General features: G+C 44.4%; 1 protein-coding gene across 2 annotated transcripts in view; it reads left to right on the top strand.

The window, feature by feature from the left end:
* Nucleotides 1–1,290: 1,290 nt before the first annotated feature.
* Nucleotides 1,291–9,886, top strand: part of cdc42se2 (CDC42 small effector 2) — an 86,190-nt gene continuing 77,594 nt past the window's right edge. For both annotated transcript variants that reach the window (XM_029710468.1, XM_029710470.1), the window contains exon 1: nt 1,291–1,760. The gene's annotated coding sequence lies outside the window, so the exon portion shown is untranslated. The remainder of the gene's footprint in view (nt 1,761–9,886) is intronic.

Raw genomic sequence — 9,886 nt, 5'->3', positions numbered from 1 at the left:
GTGTTGTGTGTGGATCTTCAAAGCAGGGTGCCTATCAAGGGGGTTATGTTATGCGCTACAAGCAAATGCAAGGAAACACATTAAGAATTGGATCAAGTGGTTGGTGCACACCGACCGACCCGCATGGAGTGAGGAAACCCACTCTATCCATTCTGTTGGTTTTTGAAGAAGAGTTTCTCCCTTCTCACGTAGTATTTGGGTTTTGTGAAATACCCTGCAAGAGCCTTCATGCCTAAACCCATGAAGTGTGATAAATGTAAATTATTTGGTCATGTGTCAAGTTTATGTAGACGGGAGGAGTATTGTATGCCAGCTGAGCCTAAATGTTACAATTGTAGTGGCGAACATGCGCTCAAATGAATGAAGTTCCCAGTTAGGTTGAAGGAGACAAGAATAAGGGTTGTCCAGGATGCCTGCTCTCCGGAGGCGGGGTGAGAAGAGTGATGTTGAAGAAATAATGGTATTACAAGGAGACACCAGTCAATATTCTTTGTCAACAGAGGGATCTTGACATGTTGCATGTTAAAGAAGGTAGACTTTGTAGCGTTTATTGCATTGGTTCTCAACTGTACAGCGCAAACAGAGAAATCTGAGAAAATAGGCATCGTTGTGAGTTTAAGGTTTAATGGCAGACTACAACCTACTGGTGTGTTTTGGGGGGGGGGGATTTTACAGCAGAGGTATTACAAGGAATCCTGTCGATGAATACTCTATCCTCACAGGTTCCTGAGCCTGTGTAGGGATGTGATTTGAACTGTGACCTAAGGAGTGGGATTTTTTTGATTTATTCCCGCAATGCAATATTTTAATTTCACTACCCAGTACAGTAGGTGGCGGCAACACACCAGTAGGTTGTAGTCTGCCATTAAACCTCGAAGAAGAAGAAAACACAGAGAACGTAATCAGAGTTTCTAAACCCAGAGGCACAACATCGCGGGATTTCTGGGAACGCTTGCAAAATAGACCAAACAGACCAGGATGGCGTTTGGGGTTTGAGAAGTCAATGAGACAAATGCAAAAATATTCCTTCGTTTTTTATTTTCTCGAAATCTAAAGACACAACCTAGATTCAAGCCAATGTCGTAAGCAGATGAATATATTATTACTCCAACCTCGTAAGAGTCACAAACTGAGACGTTTTAATTTTCGTCAAAAACAACTTTATATCCAAGGAGTGCCTTTGATTTGACGACCTGCACATGCGCAGCTCGTCGAGAGACGACCATTTAAACCCGATGAAGTGTTTCTACGCATGAACTTAGTTTAGCCAATTTCACGAATGAAAACGCCTACTAGTGTGATCGGGGACTGTGATAAGCAGTTTTCATACTGTCTTTGATGAAATGCATGTGGAACTACAGTGCCTGTGTATCTGTCAGGAGTGGAAGTACTATTGACTACTACATTGTAGCACGAGGGGGCGCTGTTTGGGCGTCCAATATGTTTCCTAGAGATTTCCAGTGGGAGTGTTCTTATGTCAACCCCTCTCCCGCCTGACACCGACGGATTTCTCCCTTATTCAATTCAGATAGTGTGTAGCTAGTAGTAGTAAGAAGAAGGTTACGTTCGTGGTTTCTAACTTTAAAATCTTTAATAAAAATAAAAATCGCCCGTGAAAACGGCAGGCATCGGTACCGGTTTGAATTCTGCGGAGAAATCACTGCACGCTCGCCGAGGTTCCTTTGCACAGGTGAAACAACCATTTTCCGCATTGGTGGAGGATTGCATTGGGATATCATCAGCTGAACGGGTCGATATTGGTAAGATTGCGTTTGTTTTACCTTGATGAAAGTGTATCCAACGTTGGTTCTAGGATAAATGCCTGAAGAATATAACGTTGTTCATGTTTTGGGAGTGGAAGGGAGGGGGAAAAGCATATTGAATGACCCAGTGTTATATGAAATAATGTATTCCTCGTCTGAATTCGTGCTGTCAAGGAAATGACTCACTGAATGCTGAAAGCGTTCAAAAAGTAAACCAGTACTAGAACAAGCTATTCAGTTGCTGGGAACACCTGTAATTTGGCGTCCCTATTAGTAAGCTACTTATTCCTGTGTATCTGTAGACCAGCTAGCTAGCTCTCCAATGTGTACACCATGGTATCTAGCTAACATATTATAACAGGCTAATGTGATGCTCCATTAGCCAGTACAGGTCAGGTACTGTTTGGTGTAGCGCAGATCATTTTAATTTGGGGATACTACTGTTCTCGATTCGGACAAACATGTATAATCTAAACATGTATATGTCCAGTTGCAGGTGGTTCATTTTGAATTGATAAAATACTCCTTTTGTTAAAATAATTGTTTTGCGCCATAAAGTAATCCAACATTGTGTACGCCATCATGTTGTCCGTTTCAAATCTCCTCTCATTGATCGAGACCGGTGTGTCATGACATGCAGCACTTTGGGTTGGACCCACCTGTCTCGATCAATGGGAGAAGATTTACAACAGACAACATGGTGGTGTACACGTTGTTGGATTATTTCATAGAGCAAAACATGTCTTTATTTTAATAACGGGTGCATTTTCCACATTCAACTGGACACAGACATTTTAGAAGATAACGTGTTTGGCCGAATCGAAAACGAAGATAGTCTCGCCAAGTTAAGGCTGGTTGAAAATTCACTGTTCTGCGCCAAAAAAAAGTAGAAATGCTTTTCCTGTAATGGGCTAATGGAGGGTCACATTATCCCATTATATTCTGCTAGCTATTTGGACAGGTGGCTCTTTAATCTGAACACCAATTTACGTACATGGTAAATACATTTGTGGTTAAATACATTTTTAAATGGTGCAATAGCATAGGGACAGCTATTGTTTTATCTCAACGATAGTAGGTGGGTGTCAGGGAATTTTCTGCTTGCAACTAATGGATGACGCAATCCGTCCTCCATATCAACAAACCGTGAAAATGCAGAATGCAGGAGTGGATTCAGTGTTTCCACCTGTTCCACGGAGGATGAGGAGGAGGATGGCCAGTCTTGTAAACCTACATTATGGTGACAATAGATTGTGATCTATGCAAAAAATATTTCACAAGCAAAACAATGCATTTTTATTTGACACAAAAGGTTGTGGTTAGGTGATAGAAATACAATGAGTAATTTCATCTCCTATAGTAATCACAATGAAACCATTCTGTAGAAACTGTAGCCTATAATCCCTCCGCCTTACATTCAATTATGCTTGTAGGGTAGGGCATAATTGGGTCCTACTTTAGCTACTCTCCCTACAACAGGCTAGTGTATGCCTACACAAGGGAGTCAAAGGGAAGGCAAACTGCCAAATTGTGCTTGACTGGCACTGTGAGAACTTGCCTACATTAAACACCACTAAGGTATTAGGTGGAAATTAGTGGTGGAAGGAATTTAAAACTGGCACACTCAAGAATTTAGAACATGGGATTTAGATCAGGGTTTTTTATGGATCAAAGGGGCTTAGGCGGTGGGTGTGGTAATAGATGCGGTCGGCCTATCATGCGCCTGAATTTTAGCGCTCCCCCATCTTGGCGGTGTAGAGAAATGTTTTGTGTTTTTAAGCCAATTTCCTGCAGTTCTACATATTCTGCCATGGCGCTCAGAGAATTTAGCAGTTTTAATGCCAATTTTATGCATCTTTCTATGGCGAATGCTGTTCTTTTGCTCAAACAATCAATACAGCTAAATTAGTATTATTTTAATTCTCCCTGTAACTTTTATTTTGGTGATTGTTCATTGGCAATTTCTATTATAAAAAAAATATAGTCCTAATGGGTCCATTTTATTATTTCTGCATAAAGTTTGAACACAACTACTCAGTCAAGGGTGTTTCTTAATTTGTGCGTTTTTCTACATTGTAGAACAATAGTGAAGACAAACTATGAAATAACACATGGAATCATGTAGTAACCAAAAAAGTGTTAAACAAAGCAAAATATATATGAGATTTTTCAAAATAGCCACCCTTTGCCTTGATGACAGCTTTACACATGCTTGTCATTCTCTCAACCAGCTTCACCTGGAATACTTTTCCAACAGTCTTGAAGGAGTTCCCAAATATACTGAGCACTTGTTGGCTGCTTTTCCTTCACTCTGCGGTCCAACTCTTGGGGCAGCAGGTAGCCTCGTGGTTAGAGCGTTGGGCCAGTAACCGAAATGTTGCTAGATCGAATCCTCGAGCTGACAAGGTAAAAATCAGTCATTCTGCCCCTGAACAAAGCAGTTAACCCACTGTTCCTAGGCTGTCATTGTAAATAAGAATTTGTTCTTAACTGACTTGCCTAGTTAAATAAAGGTTAAATAAAAAAAAATCCCAAACCATCTCAATTGGGTTAAGATTGGGTGATTGTGGAGGCCAAGTCATCTGATGCAGCACTCCATCACTCTCCTTCTTGGTCAAATAGCCTTTACACAGCCTGGAGGTGTGTTGGGTCATTGTCCTGTTGAAAACAAATGCTAGTCCCAATAAGCGCAAACCAGATGGGATGGCGTAACCAGCATTCTGCAGTGATTGTGTGCCTTGAATTCTAAATAAATCAGTGTCACCAGCAAAGCACCATCCCACCTCCTCCTCCATGCTTCACGGTGTGAACCACACATGCAGACATCATTCATTCACCTACTCTGTATCTCACAAAGACATGGCGGTTGGAACCAAAAATCTCAAATTTGGACTCATCAGACCAAAGGACAAATTTCTTCCGGTCTAATGTCCATTGCTCGTGTTTCTTGGCCCAAGCAAGTCTCTTCTTCTTATTGGTGTCCTTTAGTAGTGGTTTCTTTGCAGCAATTTGACCATGAAGGCCTGAGTCTCCTCTGAACAGTTGATTTTTAAATGTGTCTGTTACTTGAACTCTGAAGCATTTATTTGGGCAGCAATCTGAGGTACAGTTAACTCTAATAAACGTATCCTCTGCATCAGAAGTAACTCTGGGTCTTCCTTTTCTGTGGCGGTCCTCATGAGAGCCAGTTTCATCATAGCGCTTGATGGTTTTTACGACTACACTTGAAGAAACTTTCAAAGTTCTTTACATTTTCTGCATTGACTGACTCATGTCTTAAAGTAATGGACTGTTGTTTCTCTTTGCTTATTTGAGTTGTTCTTGCCGTAGTATGGACTTGGTCTTTTACCAAATAGGGCTATCTTCTGTATACCCACCCCTACCTTGTCACAACACAACTGATTGGCTCAAACGCATTAAGAAGGATAGAAATTCCACAAATTAACTCCATATTTGACTGGTATTGTATGTATGTATGTATGTATGTATGTATGTATGTATGTATGTATGTATGTATGTATGTATGTATGTATGTATGTATGTATGTATGTATGTATGTATGTATGTATGTATGTATGTATGTATGTATGTATGTATGTATGTATGTATGTATGTATGTATCTCACACACAGTTGAAGTCAAGTTTACATACACCTTAGCCAAATACATTTAAACTCCTGTTTTTCACAATTTCTGACATTTAATCCGAGTAAAAATGTCCTCTTTTAGGCCAGTTAGGATCACCATTTTATTTAAAAAATTTGAAATTTTAGAATAATAGTTGAGTGACTTATTTCAGCTTTTATTTCTTTCATCACATTCCCAGTGGGTCAGAAGTTTACATACACTCAATTAGTATTTGGTAGCATTGCCTTTAAATCGTTTAACCATTGGTCAAATGTTTTGGGTAGCCTTCCACAAGCTTCCCACAGTGAGTTGGCTGAATTTTGGTCCATTCCTCTTGACAGAGCTAACTGAGTCAGGTTTGTAGGTCTCCTTGCTCGCTCACACACTTTTTTTTTTTTTTACCTCTTCAGTGGCCACAATCTCAGTGGTGAGATCACTGTATGTCCTCCAGTGTAGGGCAGGGTCTAGGTGAGACAGGGACTTGGACAGACAGGGACTTGGACAGACAGGGACTTGGACAGACAGGGACTTGGACAGACAGGGACTTGGACAGACAGGGACTTGGACAGACAGGGACTTGAACCTTGGATCCAGTACAGTACATCTATGAAGGTAGTCCTGTACATTAGGGGGGTATCTGGGGTTCAGGTCCTCTCTAATGGCAGCCTTCACATCTCTAGTGATGGTGCTGTCCTCCTCACTTGGGACCATGGATGGTAGAATTATTGTTTTCAGAGGTAGGATCATGGACACAGATGGTGCAGTTTCAGTGCTCAATAGGGATGTAACCGTTTTGAGGGGTGTGAGCACCTGGAGGACCTCCTCTGCTACTTTTGCGTCATCATCAGACAAGGTGACGATGTCTTTGTTTTTTCAGGATCTTGTCTGTCAGTGCAGAGTATACAGCTGCCTGCTGCTCAAGATAGCGCTCTTACATGTCATAAGTGGAGTTTCATCTTGTTGTGACAGGGTGTATGAGCTTGTGGGTCAGTAGCTGTAACATTTCTTGCTTGGTCTTAAGCACATGAGCGGCTGTTGTGCTTCGGTGGACAAAGAAAACCACCTTCCTGATCCTCCCGAGGAGGCGGTCCATCTGGTTCACTGAGATTCCCCTTTTGGGATGCTAAATTGATCACGTGCAAAGCAAGCTATCTGTGGCCCCAGTCCAGCCTCTATCACTGCATTTACTTGGTTCTTGGCATTATCTGTGGTGGTTGGGATATTGCTATTGTGCCTCTCTAGCTTCCACTCTGCTACTGCTCCTAACTGTACCTGTGGCAGATTTGTGCCTGTGTGACTGAGGGGGCGTGTCTGTAGTGCCGGACTTCGCATCTCTCACTCCTCTGTGGTTTAGTGAGCAGTCAGTCATGTAGCTTTCTGTTACCCTGGAGGTCCACTCCTCTGTGGTGTAGTGAGCAGTCAGTCAGGTAGCTTTCTGTTACCCTGGAGGCCCACTCCTCTGTGGTGTAGTGAGCAGTCACAGTCATGTAGATTTCTGTTACCCTGGAGGCCCACTCCTCTGGTGTAGTGAGCAGTCAGTCATGTAGCTTTCTGTTACCCTGGAGGTCCACTCCTCTGTGGTGTAGTGAGCAGTCAGTCAGGTAGCTTTCTGTTACCCTGGAGGCCCACTCCTCTGTGGTGTAGTGAACAGTCATGTAGCTTTCTGTTACCCTGGAGGTCCACTCCTCTGTGGTGCAGTGAGCAGTCACAGTCATGTAGCTTTCTGTTACCCTGGAGGCCCACTCCTCTGGTGTAGTGAGCAGTCAGTCATGTAGCTTTCTGTTACCCTGGAGGTCCACTCCTCTGTGGTGTAGTGAGCAGTCAGTCAGGTAGCTTTCTGTTACCCTGGAGGCCCACTCCTCTGTGGTGTAGTGAGCAGTCACAATCACGTAGCTTTCCGTTACCCTGGAGGTCCACTCCTCTGTGGTGTAGTGAACAGTCATGTAGCTTTCCGTTACCCTGGAGGTCCACTCCTCTGTGGTGTAGTGAACAGTCATGTAGCTTTCCGTTACCCTGGAGGTCCAGCCGTCTGTGGTGTAGTGAACAGTCATGTAGCTTTCCGTTACCCTGGAGGTCCAGCCGTCTGTGGTGAGGGCAACAGAGGATGCCTTGGATAATTCGTAGACAATTTTGATATTTTCCTGTTCGTAAAGATCTGGCTCGATCTTCATACTGAAGTGGATGCGCCAGGGGATTTCGTAGCATGGCTCAAGCACTTTCACCATATGTTTAAACCCTTTGTTTTCCACAACAGAGTATGGCCTCATGTCTGCAGTGATAAACATCCCAATAGATTTGGTGATGGCTTTAGTCCGGTCTGATTCTGCAGCAAAGGGCTTAAATGCCGCAGTGAGAAGTTGGCTCCCGTCACTGACACACCAGGGTGATGACGTTTTAAATGAGTGTCCATGCTCCATGTAGTTCCATGATCGTACGGCTTTCTTGTGGCACAACGCCTACACACCATAGTGGTGTTGTCCACCATCTTTCTTCCGTCATCATATTTGACAGGGAAGCCAAAATGCTCCCATACATGAGACTTAAATGAAGCGGGAGGTTTTTCCAGTTCTTCAGCTCCTCTGCTAGCCATGGCTGTCACAGCTATTTTTTTTAAAAAGTCTTTGCTTTTTGCAACGCGAGCATCCAGGATTGATCTGTTGGGATTCAACATGCCCCGTTCACGTGAACAGTAGACACAACTGCTTTAAAAAAAGAATCAAATCAACCTTCAGAGTAAAACACAGCACTCATCGGTCTTGTCGTTAACTTTTCACTGCAACTCTGCATCTGGATTTAGGGAATTATTACTTTTAAAAAGGAACAGGGTCAGTAAAACTGCATTTCACACTATGATGGTTAAAGTTTGCAATTGATCCGTGGTTCACATGCGTGTTGAACCGCGGGGGGTCATCCGTACCGATCAACTACGTTCTGTTACACCACGACCCCATATCATATTTATTCTGCAATGCAGTGTTGTAGAACCTTGTTTCTCAGCTCTCTCTCAATCAGCTGTGGTCCACAACACACACACACACACACACACACACACAAACCCCTCGCCCGCCCCTCTTGTTTCAAGCATTGTGTTTATCGAAGACCCTCAGCCCTGTTTTCTTTGGTGTTCTTCTGAGCCAGACACGGGCACTACTAAAGATAATCAGAGGAATCTGGCTAAAGTGATTTATTGGTTGGTTGTGTACGTAGCAGATCCCCCAGGGGTCGTTGATCCCAATGGGTGAGGGTACATAAGCCTACCCTCACTCCTGGTACACGTAGGGCCCTACCCTCACTCCTGGTACACGTAGGGCCCTACCCTCACTCCTGGTACACGTAGTGCCCTACCCTCACTCCTGGTACACGTAGGGCCCTACCCTCACTCCTGGTACACGTAGGGCCCTACCCTCACTCCTGGTACACGTAGGGCCCTACCCTCACTCCTGGTACACGTAGGGCCCTACCCTCACTCCTGGTACACGTAGGGCCCTACCCTCACTCCTGGTACACGTAGGGCCCTACCCTCACTCCTGGTACACGTAGGGCCCTACCCTCACTCCTGGTACACGTAGGGCCCTACCCTCACTCCTGGTACACGTAGGGCCCTACCCTCACTCCTGGTACACGTAGGGCCCTACCCTCACTCCTGGTACACGTAGGGCCCTACCCTCACTCCTGGTACACGTAGGGCCCTACCCTCACTGGATGCCCCTATGACGGACAGTTTATGAATGTTTTACATAGCCTGTACCCATCTTGTAAATACCTCATGTTCAGGTTCAGCCATGCGTCCTCTGAAACACAACCCTGCAAAGCCACACTGCTCTCTTAACCCAGAAGCCAGCTGCACTAATGTGTTGGAGGAAACAACATGGTCCAGCTGGCGACCAAAGTCAGCTTGCAGGCGCCCGGCCCGCCACAAGTTGCTAGAGGGACAAGGAAATCACGGCTGGCCAAACCCTCCCCTAAACCGGATGACGCTGGGCCAATTGTGTGCCGCCTCATGGGTCTCCCGGTCACAGCCGGCTGTATGACAGCCTGGGATCGAACCCGGATCTGTAGTGACGCTTAAAGCACTGCGATGCAGTGCCTTAGACTGCTGTGCCACTCGGGAGGCCAAACAAAGTAAATGTAAACAAACACTGTATATAGCCTGAAAACATGCTTAAAACTATATTTTGATAGCATGGATGGTCATTCCTTGCATCCATAGCTGATTTTGAGTGGTTGCATTTCTCCAGGCCCATCCCTCAGCTTAAAAAAAAAAAAACGGAGGTGGGGTGACCACTTTGTTATTGTTTCAATTAAGGATTGTAGTTTTTAACGAGTAGGCTAATATATTAATGAAGGTAGCCTTGCAGTCAGAGGCGAGCCAGCAACTGGAGGGTTGCCAGTTCAAGTCCCGGGAAAAATATATCAGTGAGCTGGCAACCGGAGGGCTACTACCAGTATCAAATTCTAGATGCCATTGCCTGCCATTGTGTCCTTGAGCCGGGAAC

Source organism: Salmo trutta, chromosome 23 (assembly GCF_901001165.1).
Source record: "Salmo trutta chromosome 23, fSalTru1.1, whole genome shotgun sequence".
Classification (NCBI taxonomy): Eukaryota; Metazoa; Chordata; class Actinopteri; order Salmoniformes; family Salmonidae; genus Salmo; species Salmo trutta.
Note: the sequence above shows the minus strand (reverse complement) of the source record. Positions and strands in the feature narration are given on the sequence as shown.